This window comes from Ursus americanus, chromosome 2, assembly GCF_024610735.1.
Source record: "Ursus americanus isolate L20-20 chromosome 2, mUrsAme1.1.p, whole genome shotgun sequence".
Classification (NCBI taxonomy): Eukaryota; Metazoa; Chordata; class Mammalia; order Carnivora; family Ursidae; genus Ursus; species Ursus americanus.
In genome coordinates this window covers 1,342,088-1,356,652 of record NC_142128.1, presented here as the reverse complement: position 1 = coordinate 1,356,652, position 14,565 = coordinate 1,342,088, and positions in this window count along the sequence as shown.

The window sequence follows — 14,565 nt, the reverse complement described above, 5'->3', positions numbered from 1 at the left end:
CTTTGTTCTCTCTGGCCCTGAGGACCGGGCCCAGGCTCCCCAGGCCCCGACCAGCTCAGCCCCCGACCAGGCTGAGCACAGGGTAGGGGGTGGGGGTGCCAGTCCTTGGAGCTGTGGGCCCAGGGCCTTTGGTGAATCGTGCATGGCCCCCTTCGCACAGATGGGAGCACTGAGGACCAGAGGGGAAGGAATGGCCTGAGGGTCACAGGGGAGTCTAGACGAAGGGGAGACAGACCTTCTCATTTCTATTCCAGGGCTTCCCCGGGTCACGGGCTTCCCCTATCCTGGTCATCAGAGCACTAACGCTGACCTGTCTGGGGGCAATCCCTCCCTCACAGTGCCCGCCTCGACCCCGAGCCCCACCTGGCTCTGACCACGCACTGAGGAACAGTTTGACGGACGGAACTTGGCAGGTGTGTAACTCGGCGCCCAGCAAACGGGCAAGCTGATTGACGGCCCTGACACCCTAGCCTCTCGTCATCTGGTGGACAGCGTTGAAAGCACCTGGGTGCCCGGCACCAGGCAGGGGCAGACGGGGCTGGCTACACCACCAAGCGCCCGAGGAACCACATCAAGAGAACTTCCCACCCTTGGCCTCTGCCTTATGAGACCTCGCACTCAGGCCCAGAGAAGGAAAGGCATTTTCCCCGGGTCACACAGCAAGACGGCGGCACAACCAGGACAAGGGCCTTGTTCTCCTGACCCCTCTCCAGAGGGCTCCCCGTGCCCCAGCCCAAGGACCCCGGGGCTGTGCTGAAGCCTGGGGTGCGGGGCAGGAGGAGGCTGGGTGGCCGCCCCTGAGGCTGCTTCCTTCCCTTCTGCCTGTCCCTCCATTACCCTCCGGGGTGCTGGAGCGGAGGGGTTGAGACCTTGGGCTTGCAGACAGACACCTGGCCGGTGACGACTTTGGGCAGGTCGCTAAGTCCGTGTCTCCGCTTCCCGGTGGGAGGCCAGCAGCGGCCCCGCAGGCCTGGAGTCAGTTACGATAACACCAGCTACCTGTCATCGAAGGTCTGACCTTACAGGTGCCGACGCTTTTATATAAATGCTCTCACACACGCAGCATCGCGAAGGGGCAGAGACTCCTACGCTGGTCCTCACCCTGTCGACGAGAAAACAGGCGCAGGTCAGTGGCCAGGCTGAGACCCGGGCCTGGGAGAGCAGATGGGGGTGGCCCCAGGGCCACGTGAGGAGGTGCAGCTGAGCGAACTCAGTAGTTAGCCGTGGCTAATTCCCGTAACAACGAAACAACGTTCACATTATAAAATCAAAAAGACCATACCAGCCGATTCCGTGGAAGAGACACCCAAGTACAGAGACGGGGGAGGGAGGCTCAGGGGAGGAGGGGATCTGGCCCCGGGAAGGGAGAGGTGGTCTGAAGGGCCCATGAGGCCCTGGAGCAGGAAGGGGCCTTGAGCGCCTTGGGGCCAGAGCCCCACGCTGCCACAGTCCCACCACACGTGGCTGGGACAAAGGGCCGTCAGGTCTACCACCTGCCCCCACCCGGGTAGGGCCAGGTTGCTGGAACCGGCTTCCCGCTCCTTCACGCCACTAACCTGCAGGCTCAGCCCCCCAGGGAGCTCTCAGCTGCTCCTGCAGGGGGCCGAAGCAGGCTGGGGACCGGGCCCGCTGCCCCCTCTGGAGGCTGGACAGGCCTCCCCCACCCCAGCATGGACAAGGGGCTTGACATAATCCGAAAGGCCTCTGGGGAAATGAAACGCAGGAGGAGGAAGCCCACAGACCAAGCTGCAGAGCTTGGCCCTCTGCTTGGTCCCGCCGCCTTCTTCCCAACAGAGGTGATGGGCAGAGCTCTGGCCAGGCCGGGCCAGGGTTCGCAGATGCGGGCTTCCTCCTGGTGAGGAGAGCAGGTGAGGTGTGGGGTTGAAAAGGGGACAGGCTCACAAGGGAGAGCGTGCTGGGATGCTCTCGCTGGGCTGGGAAAGAGGAGCCCAGGGCTCGCAGGGAGGGGCAGGGGTGCCCAGGGCCCCACGGGGCCAGGTGGCAGGAGCCACAGGCCTCCCCAGGGATCTGCTCCTTGCCCGACCACAGTGCCCATCCCTCCACTGTCTGAGGCGAGTCCTCTGGGGCCTGCCGTATCCTTGGTTCCCAAGCCAACTCCGCGGATGTGCCAACTGCTCTGGGAAGACCGCGTCCTCACAGGCCCCGTGTCAGCAACCCCTCATTCTCCTGACCCGCTGGGTGACCCTGAGCACGCCGCTTGGTGGCTCCCGATCACACAGCTACACTGTGGGGACTGCAGCTCTGCCCTACCCACGAAACCCACACCCTGCACGCGGGTCCCTGCCACGGGCCAGATGCAGGGCTAACGCACCGTGGAGGGGAAGCCCGAACTTCAACCAGTACGAGTGTGGTGTGACTGTGGGTGAGCCGGGACTCAGCCTGGTCTAGTGGGTCCAGGAGGACCCCCCCAGAGAGGTGACATTTCTGCAGAGACTTGAACAGAGAGAGACCAACCCTACAAAGGCACCTGGTGGGCAGAGGGGGAGAGAGGACATGGGAGGGGCCAAGGAGGCCAGGAGAGCTGGAACCTGGAGGGTGGCGGTGAAAAGACCCGCAGGGCTGCTGGGAGCCTTGATCTCCCCCAAGTCCCTGCCAGAGACAGGACGTTATCTCGAGGGCGACAGGGAGCCACTGAAGGTTGGTACAGAGGCGGTATGATGACTCTGGCTGTTGATGGAGAAGGGACTGTTGCAGGACAACAGTGGGTGTGCAGGGAATCGAGCAGAAGCTCCCACAGTCCGGGGAGAGGTGGCAGGAGACCAGACAGGGGCAAGGGAGGAACGTGGGTGGAGGCGAGAAACAGATACACCCGAGAAAGCGCATGGGAGCATGCCCAGAAAGTCTGGAGTGGTCACTGCAGCTCCCCTTGGGACGGCCCCAAACCAGACATTACCCAGACGCCCGTGCACAAGTGGACAGGTAGCACCAGCGGTGCAGCCATGACGGCAGACCGTCTCGGCAGCGACAGACGCACACACCGTCCTGACGCAGGAACGCGGACGGAGGCCACCAAGGGTGCTGCGCAGACCGTTCTCACCATGTTCCAAAACGGGCAACACGATATGGGTGGGAGGCTGATGGTCACCCCTGGGGGGAACGACAGGGAAAGGGCCTCGAGGGGGCCTCTGGGGAGCCGCAGACACCCCGCCGGTGGGTCAGGAGCTGGGGACATGGGTGTGTCCAGGGCGTAAGAACTTGACTGAGCTCCTGCTGTGTGTGCTCTTCCACTGCGTCCTTCTCCAACAAGAGTCAGAGGGGGAGAGGACGCACACGGGAGGACATGGATGGTGGTGACGGGAAGGCCGCGGACGTCAGTGGGGCAGCGGGTGGGCTGGCTCTGCCCTCCGTGGGGGTTGGGAGCAGCAGAGAGGCAGTGTGGCAAAAGCAAGGGTGGGGGCACTGATGGGTCGGCGTGGTCAGAGCCATGCCACATCTGGGGTGCCTGTGTCCCCAAGGACGCTGGGCAGAGGCCCCGGGCACTGCCTGTGTGGGGACGTGGCTTACCCCAGGGCAGAACAAGGGATGCAGCGTGAGAAGGGGCAGGAATTGTAGGGGCATCAGCTTTTAAGGGGGCACGCAAGAGGAAGTGTGTCTGGAGGTAGGAGGAGCACAGAGAAGGGGCTGTTTCAAGATAGATGGTGTGGTCTGTGACCCCAAACCGTGTGTCCACGGGGACCCTCCAGAATAATGGGAGCTGTCATGCTTGTGGCCCATCACGCACGTGGGCTGGGATCACGACGCGTTCTCGTGGGTAGCAGGTAGGTGTCCACTGTGCTGACACCAGCCACGACACACACAGCCCGGCTGCGAAGGGCTCCGAAAGCACTCACGCGGGATGGGTGCAGGGGGACCTGCCCTAGGCCACACACGGAGGGAGGAGAGCAGACAGAACCAGGGCTGGCGGGGCTCGGGGAAGGCAGCCGTCTCGGAGCGGTGGGCATCTTCCCGGACGTGTGTGTCCAAACTGGACCCTGGATGCAGGAGGGGGTCAGGGCTGTCTGACCTAGAGCCGGCGGTGCTGGCGGGGAACACAGCCCCTGGGTGTGGAGAGGAGGGACGGGCAGCATTCCGCAGGTGGTCAGGACCCTGGATGGCTCTGGGCCAGCCCTAGAAGCTCTTGGAGGCAAAAATGTGGGGAAGGGCAGAAACGCTCAAACCCAGGCTCGGAAAGGCTGAGATGCTTGGGAGGAGAAATGAGAACACAGCCAAGGCCCTGCCATCAAGGGGGTGGGGGCTGTGTCCTGGGCCGTCGGCGTCCTCACCCAGAAACAGACAAGATGGGGAAGGGGGTCTGCTCCTCTTCGCCCCCGCGGGAAGCCCCCCTGCTCCGAGCCCTGCGTGCATTCACAGTCCCATCTGGGAGGGTCAGCGCCCATGTGAGCCACAGCCCCAGCCAGCACTGGCTTGTGGGGGCGCCCCCACTCCCCTGCATCCCCCCTCTGCAGGGAACACACAGTAGGAGTTCAGCACACGCTCCGCCTCCACCTGCCCTGCCCAGGAGTCTCAGAGCATCTGCTGGCAGGTGTGGAAGAGCCACCGGCCGATGTGCACACCGCATTTCAGGGCCCAGCGCCAAGCGGCCAGGCTGGGGACGTCCGTGTGTCCGGGGTGAGGGCCAACCCGGAGCAGCTTGGGCTGAGTGAGGCCGAGTCCCTGCGGGCGGCTCCACGTACCCTCCCCTCCGTCAGAGAGCGGGGACACTGCCGCAAGATGGGCGCGGGTCAGTCGGACCCCCGGGCACACACCATGGACAAGACTTGCGACCTCTCTCCACCTGCAGACCCGGAGGCGGTCACTCCAGGTCTTGGACCAGAAGGCCCAGTAAGGGAGGTTCTGCGGGCTCTTGCGGACCAGGACGGAGGCCCTCGCAGAGTAGGAGCTCAGCAAGGGAGTCCTCCCCCCACCCCCCTGCATCCTCCCGCCATCCTGGCAGAGAAGCCTCTCCCGAGCTCTGGGCCATGTTCCTCCGTATCAAATCATTACTGCGAAAAACAGCCCTGTGTGCTCCTTTCCTGCCCGCGGGCTCCAAACTGCTCTCCCCCCCCCCCAGCTCCCCTCCCCTCACCGGCCTGCTCCAAGCTGCTCTCCCCCGCCCCAGCTCCCCTCCCATCACCGACCTGCTCTAAGCTGCTCCCCTCGCCCTGCTCCCCTCTTCCCCCATCACCTGGCCTCCCCACCGGCCCTCCCCCTCTCTGCACACCCCTTGACCCACTTCTGCTGCTGGATTCAGGGTTCACAGGGTGGCGCTGGGGAGCCAGGCAGCTGTCACTGGGCTTGAGTGTGCGGAGGGGAGGGGTGGGCAGGGCAGGACAACACCACGCACGGTGGCCCCCCAGGTCATGGGGAGATATGTGCAGAGATGCTTACACACGCATGTGCAGAATATGGGCATCCCTGAAGCCGGAGGTGGGAGAGGGGAGGGCGGGAGAGGCACAGGTGGGGTGCCTCTCATTCACTTGACCAGAGAGCCCACGAGCAGCTGCTGTTGTCCCCGTCACACAAAGAACACAGGTTAAGTGACTTGCCCCTGATTGCACAGCTGGTTAGCAATGGAACCCAGATTTAAACCTGGGGTCTCTAGTGGGTCCCCTGCACTATGGCAAAAAGAGGGGTGAGAGGCCAGAGGCAGGGCAAGGGGAGGACAGGGGGAGGCGAGAAGCAGCTCAGGCTGAAAGGCAAAGCCTGTGGCAAGGAGGGGCCGAGTGGGGCCGGAGGCATGAGCCAGGAGCCCTGCACCGACAGAGAAGGGGTCCCCAGGGCCTGCGAGCCAGAGGCAGGAGGCACCCCGCGCCCTCCTCCTGCTAATTAGGGCCAGGAACCGCAGGATACACATTCCACAGGGAAACAAGAAGACAAATTAAGACCTATAGCAGCAGAAACGCAGCCCTGCAGCCGGCCCGCCTGCCAGCTGGAGAGACGAAACCACCAAGGAGGGGCTTCAGGGATGCTGGACAGGGGCCCCAGGGCCCCAAGAGAGCTGTGGGGGAGGAAAGGGGGTGACTCAGAGGCGGCAGCTTGAACCTGGACCCCCTCCTACAAACCCCCCCCCCCCCGCACCACAGGTGATGAGGGCGGCCTGGGTCTTCGGGGAGGGCAAGTGGGGCCAAGTCAGTGTCCACCTTGAGCTGGGCCCACTGTGGGCCGCAGGAGCCAGGTGTGGGGGAAGGGGAGGCCCCAGGAAGGTGTCCTGGGATGGTCGTGACTCCTCCCACAGATGCCAGCATGTGACCTCATGGCTGGGGTCTACTGCCTGGAAAACAGCAGGCACCACGTAAATACACAGCAAACAGGTGAACTACTCAGCGAGAACCATTCGTGAGGCAGCAGTGGACGGTAGTGGGTGAGAGCACAGGCTCCAGTGATCGCTGTGATCCTCCTGATACCAAGGAACCGACTTAGCCCCATAGTTCTTTCTCTTCACCACCACTCTTCCTGCCTGGGATGCAGATACAATGGCTGGAGGTGCTGCCGCCATCTCGAGGCCATGAGGACAAATGCTAAGACCGTCAGAGAGGAAGCCTATGTGGAGTCCAGATGACAGAGAACTTCCTAGGGCTGTGCACCTCCCCCACGGCCACCCTATTTCCATGAGAAAAATGAACCCCCAGGTGGGGCTCAATCACAAGACAGGGTCTCCGTCTCCTGCAGCCAAATTGAATCCCTAGCTGATGCAGCAGAAAATAATGCTGATACTTTTATTAGAAAGTTAGCTTCAATTTAATTCTTTTCAGTGCTTCCGATTACATCAAAAAGAAAGTCTCAGATTGGGGCTGGTAAGTCTGAACACCTCTGCACACTTGCTGTTCTCCCTTTTTAATAAAGCAACAGCAGGCCTTGGGCTCCGAGCCTCCCCTGGGCTACGGCATCCAACTAGAATTCAATAACGTTGTTTTGTTTCCACTGAATTTATTTTTATGATTATGAATTCTATTTATGGCGAAGGAGGCTTGTTTTCCATTTGTAGTAGTGCCATAAAACTTCCCTTTTAAATAAATGTATTTAAGTTTTTTAAAAGTGAATTTACTTAAAGAAAAACGGTAAGAACACAGAGGGAACATGGGGGCACGTGGGTGGCTCCTGCCCAGCCCCACACTTGCACCGCTGGGGACAGTCTGCCCCTGGGCCCTGCGGGGGAGGCCCGCCCTCCGATGCCGGCTGGGGGCTGAGTCCCTGTGGACCGTCCAGCCTGGGGCAGGGGGTGGACGGATGGACCCCTGGCGCCGGGAGTCTCTAGGCGAAGGCTCGGAGTCAGGGGCTGGACAATCAGGCGATGAGCCGTGGGCAGGGGTTTGAAGCTGTCCTGGTAACCAGCCACTAACCCAAAGTCACGGGTTCCTTCCAGCCCGGCTTGTGAGGCCTGACTTCAAAAGCAGGGGGCTCCAGCAGCTGGAGTGACCTTTTGCTAATTAGCTCGGGCTGTTTGCTGTGCAGCCGCCAGCTGAACTCCGGACAGCAGCTCTAACTCCAGCCACTGCCGCCTGTCACCGTCGGGCAGATAAATAACTCTGCTCTTGGAGAGCTGGGGGAGGGGCAGGGCGGCTGGAAGGCTGGGGGAGGCGTGGGCGTGCAGGAGGGAAGGTGGGTGGCCTTGGGCAAGTCACCGCAGGTCACGCCAGCCCCTGCTGGGGAAAGCATCACCCCCGCTTCCCCCGAGACGAAGACCGAGGCCTGGGGGCGGGGGTCTCACAGAGGAGGCTGGGCTCTAGCTCCCCCAACCCCCCGACCCCCATCGCCCCAGCATGCCGGCCATGGCGCCCATAGGCCCAGGGCACGGCTGGCTGTGGCTCTGTCCCTGGTGCTGCACGCAGGGCGGGCCAAGGGCTGGGCCGGGGCCAGCAGGTCACCCAGGATCATCAGAACACACAGAAGCTTCCTTCGAGCCTCTTAGTCACTGCTTCAGTAAGATCAACTTCCAGGGACGAGGCCTCAGGACCAGGAAACGGAGGAGGAGGGAGGCAGGAATAGAACGGAGAAAGTTCAGCTCCCTGCATGACGAAACATTCTGTCTGTGAGGGATCGCGGGAACAATGCGCCCAGCACCCACGTCCCCGAACCACCGTGTGGTGTCCGCGCTCCTCTGCCAGACCCTGCAGGAGCCTCGGGCCATCTGGTCGGCCACCTGCCTCCTAGGTGGGCCAGGCCGGGGAACATCCCTCCATTCACTCAGCGTCTGCCACCTGCCAGGCTCTGACGGGGCGGTACACGCAGCCCGGAGGGAGAGAGGGACAGGACGCAGACGTACGGGTCTGGGGACGGCGGGGGCGCTGAGGCCCGCGGGGGTCCCCACTGGGCCGCAGGGACCCGCAACGGGTTCAGGGAAGCCCGAGTGCAGGCCACGAAGGAGGGAAAGGACGAACATTGCTCTGAGGTCACGTCCCAGACACTCTGCCGTCTCGTGTTCAGAAAGGGAGGCAACAGTGTTTCTTGAGTGCCTACTGTATGCCAAGCAACTTGCACGTCCCACTGAATGCTTGCCTTCTGGGAGAGACTACTCCACTTTACAGATAAGAAGCAGGAGGTCAGAGGTGGTAGGTGACATCCAAACATCTGAATGGGGTCTGTGGGTTACCAGCGTCGCCCCGAGGGCAGGCAGACTGGGGGGAGAGAGGGCTCTAGGCAAATGCACAGAGCTGGGAAGGCACAGGGCTGTCGCCAGGAGTCTCGGCCAAAGTCCTGCTCTGCTGGCCCATGGCCTGGGGTCAGCCCCACCAAGTCCACCCAGCCCAGCCCCGAATGCCCACACTCCACTGCAGCCCTGCATCTCTGAGGGGTGCTGTCGGCCCGCAGTGGGCCCCCTGCCAGTGCTGTGCGGGTCTCTGTGTACCGGCATGGTCAGAGCTGACCCCGACCCCAGGCCACCCAACCCTGCCCTCTCAGCAACTCTCAACCTCAGGGGACATCCTTCAGGACGGTCCTTGGGGACACCCTCATGTTCCAGACGGAGAAACTGAGGCCTATGGAGGGGCAGGTGCTGTTCACTGCCCCGTGAAATGAGTGGTAGGGACGGGGTCAGACCCCAGCCCCTCACCCCAGACTTTCTTGATGTCCGCCGAAGGGACGGAGGCGTCACATGGAATGAGCCCCGCATCCTCACACCCCTCCCTCCTCCTAGACTTGGCGCTCCTAGAGGGACGTAGTCTCCGGCACCACGGTGTCCAGGATCTGGCAAGTGCGCATCTGAAGGAACAGTGACCTGGCCCCGCTCCACCCTCCAACCCCACGGTCCCCGCACCCACTGGTTCCAGCCACCCCGTGCTCGCTCTGAACCTCACACTCAGTGAGCTCGTCCCACCGCGGCTCTCCTCCCCACACAGGTCTCTCTGCGCAGAATGCCTGCCCTTCTCACGGTGGGCTCTCCCCCATCCTCGGGACTCTCCTCCACGGAAGCTCCTGGAAGCCTCACGCGAAAGCCCCGGAGGCGGCTGGGAGCCGTCTGACCCCCACCAGAAGAAGGCATGCCTTTGAAAGCTCTGGAAGGAGACTACGCTCCTCCCCGTAACGAGGGAGAGCGCCCCGTGTTCCCAAATGCTCGCTCTCGTGCTCTGTCCGAGCCGGAAGACAGTAAGTATCCCCAGCACGATGGCCGCGTGTGGCAGGCAAGCAACGTACTGCAAGCATTCAAGCCCTAAAACCCGCACGTCCAGTCACCGTGTCACGCGAGATGGGACAGGCCGGCTCCATCCCACGGGCCACCCCGGGGAAGAGCACCTGCGCTCCAGCCAGGTTTGCAAACAGTCCGTCTGTCCCAGAGCTGCGTGAAGGACCCACGGACGGCAGGAGGGGCCTCTGCGACTCGGGACAGCGCTGAGGGAAGTGACCCCCAGCGGGCACAGACCGCCGAGCGCGAGGACCGCCACAGTGCCTCGACACCCCTTCCTCACCGAGGCGCCCGACTCAGCACACTGGGTCTCTTTTTCCATTTAACGCCCTGGTTTTCAAATACACGGTGTGAGTCCGTGTTAACACACGGTGCGTCGTACACACGGCTACACCACGAGCGTTAGCACTCGGCACCGCGCCCCGATCCGAGCGGCGGCGAAGACGAAACCACACGGCACCCCGACTCACCCGGGCAGGACGCCGGAGCCCCCGACGCCCTGGTCACATGCCAGGGCGGCCCGCTCCTCCGCCCGCCGAACCTGACCCCGCCTCCCTCCAGGCCTGCGCGGTGACCCCAGCACACAGGCGGTCAGGACCGCCCCCCCCCCACCCCGTGCTGAGCGCATCCGATGGGCCAGAGCGCCCCTTACCTTCGGGTCAGGGCCAGCACGCCAGAGCAGTACGGGCTGGCGGACGCTTCCGTGCAGGGCTCAATACACGTCTTCGCCTCGTTCCAGGACCCAGAGGAACGGCAGGGGTGCAGGCCAAGCGGACACACGGTCGCCCAGGCAGCTGCCCCTGCATGGAGACAGAACAGGACGCTGGTGAGAAGGGAGCAGGGAGCCATCGTAGCTCGCAGAAGATCCCGTCGGCCGGAGCCACAACGACATCCATCCCGTGTGCTCCGCGCACGAGTCAACTTCCACGATGCACGACAAGGCACGTGCCAGTGAGGGCAGAGGGCAAACCGCAGGGAGAGGACCCGCCCAGAGATGGGCTGGGGGGGCGGGTCACAGCTGCCGTTTCCAGCTCGCCCCCCGCACTGCTGCAGCCCAAGCGTTGGGGGGGGGGGGACTGTCTCTGATTCCCTGACCCCCACCCCAATGGAGGTGGGCTAAGCAAAAACCCTGGGCAAGGCCTCTCCCTGCAGGCCCCCCTCCACCTCAAGAGTGTCCTTGCTGGGGAGCAGAGGGCGAGGATCAGGCCACCGACGCGGGAGGGCACCAACTAGGAAGCCAAAGCCTCACCGGGCTGGCAAGTCATCCCACGACTGGTTCCCCCACCTGCCCTCGAGGCTGGACCACTCACCGCTCCCTTCCCTCCCACGCAAGGACTGCTCCCCAAGGACCTGGATGCACGACCTCGCTCACCCTCTGTCCCACGCACGCACGGGGTCCCCATTTCATAGACAGGGAAGCGGAGGCTGAGAACGGTGTCCGCTCCCCGGCCACGCAGCAAAGACGCGTTAGGACAAAGCCTGCTGCCACGAGGCCACCAACTCAGGGACAGCTCCACTGGGAGGGGGGAGGAGGGGCCAGAGGCGGCGGCACCTTTGGGACAAGGGGACTCTGGGAGCAAGGCCATGCACCTCAAGGCCCTGCAGGCCGTGCGGTGACCCTCAGGAGGGCCTGGGCAGGAGCCAGAGGGGCCCCCTTGCCCCAGCTGTGCAAACCCCTCCCAGAATCCCCCAGGCCCCTGGGCCGGGAGCAGGAATTGAAAGGCACGAAGGAACCCGCGGTGTGAGAAGTGCGTGTGTGTGTGTGTGTGTGTGTGTGTGCCCGCGTGCGGCGCGTGCGTGCAAACGGCTGAGTGAGTGGCACGTAATTACCTGAAATTGTGGCTTAGAAGCAGATGTAAATAACCAAAAAATACGTGGGGAGGTGGGGGGAATGCTCCTCAATTAGAGCTAATTACCTAACAGCTAATTGAAATAATAATGGGCTGCATTTGAATATGCTAATAAGGCCAAACCTGTCTGGGAAAAGGTAATTGGGATAGAAAGAGCTGAGGCTCTGTGCCTGCGGACCCCCGGGGGGGGGGGGGGGGGGAGGCTTCCGGATGCCTCTTCCTTCCTGCCCTCCGGCCTCTGCCCACACGGGTCGCCCCCCCTGGAATGCCCTTGCCCCGCTGCCCACCCGGCCAGGGCCTGCTCTCCTCTCCAGGGTCCTGGGAGCCTGCGGACGGCCGGCCCACCTGCTGCAGGGACCCACGCCTCACGGAGTGAGCCAGGAACGCGAGTTTCCTGAGCGCCGACTGTATGCCCAGCCCCGCTCCGCAGAAAATCCCAAGTTACCACGAGGGAAACTGCTCGGGAACACAGGGCGTGGCTGCCATCTCCGCAGGCCACCAGCAGGGCTGGGACACGGGTTCCCGGCCACGGGTAGACTTCACGGCAAAGCTGTGCAACGGTGGAACGCGAGCCCAGGGCACCATGCGTGTGAGCAGAAACCGGGCGCTTTCACTGTCCACGAGCACCTCCTGCAGACCCACGGATCACACGTGCTTGCTCACACACGTGCACACACGCACACCCTCACTCTCCTCACAGGCATCCCACAAGTCGGCTCTGGCTGGACCTGGTGTTAGCCCGGCACCGGGGCCAGAGGGGCTGAGCCCCGGGCCCCTCCAACCCACCTGCCCCCCGGTCACACCTCTCCTGGCCCTCATTGGCCAACCCGGGGCATCTCCCGGTGCTGTCCCTGGCATAAGCCCCGAGCTCCCGTCGACCTGCAGGGCCTGGCAGGAAGCCTCTCTCCTCTCTGGGGCTGAGCTCTTCCTGGAACCGAGCTGGTCAGAGAGCTTTGAGACAACGCCTGCAATGCTGTTGGAAATGCAGGGGTCCCAGCACGTCGTCGATAACAGGGGATCTGCAGCAGGTGGGGTTCAGGTGAAACTGGTGATCTGACACACCAGGCCTCCCTGGCCCTGGGGGGCTGTGAGGTGCAGACAGACTGGGGGGGGGGGTGTCCCGGTGCAGCAGCTTGCAGAAGACCAGAAAGGGGGAGAGCTGGCCTGCTCGGGCCTCGTGGTGCAGGGAGCCGCCAGAAAGGAACCAGGCACCAGACGGAGCCGGCATCCGAGCAACACACTCACGGGTGAGACCGCGACAAGCCCCAGCAGGCCATGCCTCAGTTTCCCCTCTGTCGAACGGGGGATTATGGTGGGCACCGCCCAGGGGGTCACAGCCCAGGCTTGTCTGCACCCACAGGCCTGGGAGACCTGAAACCTCAGAGACCACCTGGGCCGGAGGGTCAAAGGTGAGGACCCACCCTGGAAATGCACACATACATCTTGTGTATGAAATCTGGGGGTGCACTAGGACCCCAAAAAGCCATCCAGGAGCCCTAAGTCCCCATGTGATAGTTGGGAACACACGCCTGCAGGATTTTACAGATGGGAAACTGAGGCCCAAACCCATTGATAGAACTGCCTCCGGGCCAGAGAGCACTGGGACCGGACACACCACAGCCTGAGACTGGTGGAGCCCATTACACAGACAGGTAAACCGAGGTTCCCCGAGACCAAGTAAAACTGGCCCCAGATCACACTGCAAGGAAGGAAGGGGGTTGTGAGGTCTCCCTTCCAAGGCATCCCCGTGCACGGCTGGGGAGGGGGCCCGGCGCCCCCCGCCATCCCGGGTGCCCCTCAGGCTACGGAGACAACAGCTGTGGGGAGCAATGGCCTCTGGAGGAGGAGGAGATGGGAGGGGTGCCCCAAATCCTCCTCCTCCTTCCAGGGCTGAACGTAGACTTGCAAACGTCAGGGTGAGGGGTGGGGAAAATGAATGCGCCCAAACTTGACATTTGCATTTCAAACACTTATATCAGCAAAACAAATAACAGTAATTATACCATTTGCATATTTTGTGCAATGATTGTTTAGTGAGGTAAGAAGGAGGGGCTCATGCTGATGCCAGCAGCTTGGCCTCCCTGCAGCTGTGTCTGCCCCACCCGCGGGGTCCCCTCAGTCTCCCTCCTGCCCACCCACCACCCACGGAGGCCGGGCAGGGGAGGACCCCAGGGAGCAAGAAGATGCCTGTCCTCAGGTCAGGCGTTCCCTGCTACCTGGCCTGGCCTCTCCTCTGAGCCGCCAGGCCCCCACCTGGGAACTGAGGGTGTTGCTGGGTGCCCCGGAGCTCTGCTGGGGCCCCCACCCTGCCTGCCAACCTCAGGCTATGCCAGTCCCTCCTCCAAGCTCTGTCCTGTGACCACTCCCCTGCCTTTCTCTTTCTCCAACACATCCCTCCTCCTCCCCCAGCATGTGGCCACCTCAGGACCTTTGCACAGGTATCCCTTTGCCTGGAAGGCTTCCTCCCAGATCTACCCACAGCTGGATCCTTATCATTTGTGGCCCAAGTCCAACGTCACCTTCCCAGCACCCTGTGGGACAGGCAGGGCTGCCCTCACTCGGGCCAAGAACTCCAGCAGGCCTGAGAGGGCCCCGAGCCTTGGAAGGCAGGCAGAGCCATCAGGACACACCCGCTCAAGTCCCCTGCCTACCATTCAGCAGCGCTGGTCAGGCCCCTATTTTGTGCTGGGCGCTTTCACTGACCCCCTGGAGGTGGAATGCGGTGGGGGGGCAGGGGGGAGAATCCTCAGACTTAGAGGGGAACCGTGGAGCAAGTGAGGAAGTCTGGGCAGGTAAGCCAAGCTGCCCCAGGTCTTTTCGGGTCTTGCTCAGAATCCCAAACAGACCCCTCCCGGGCTGCTACGGTGAATGAGCCGTCCCTGGGGCAGCCTGGGGACATGGGTACCCCACATCACACTCTGAGCTCACTTCTGCCCCCCAGTGACCTAGCTGCACCCACACAGAGGGAGCCAGGTGGGCTCTCGCTGCCCCTGGGGTGCATAAGGTATGTGGGGCTCTTCCCACAAGCTCTGTGGCCTGGCCCTGCCCCAGGTCCCACCCCTGCAGCAGTGGTCTCCAACAAAGTGAATGCCCAGA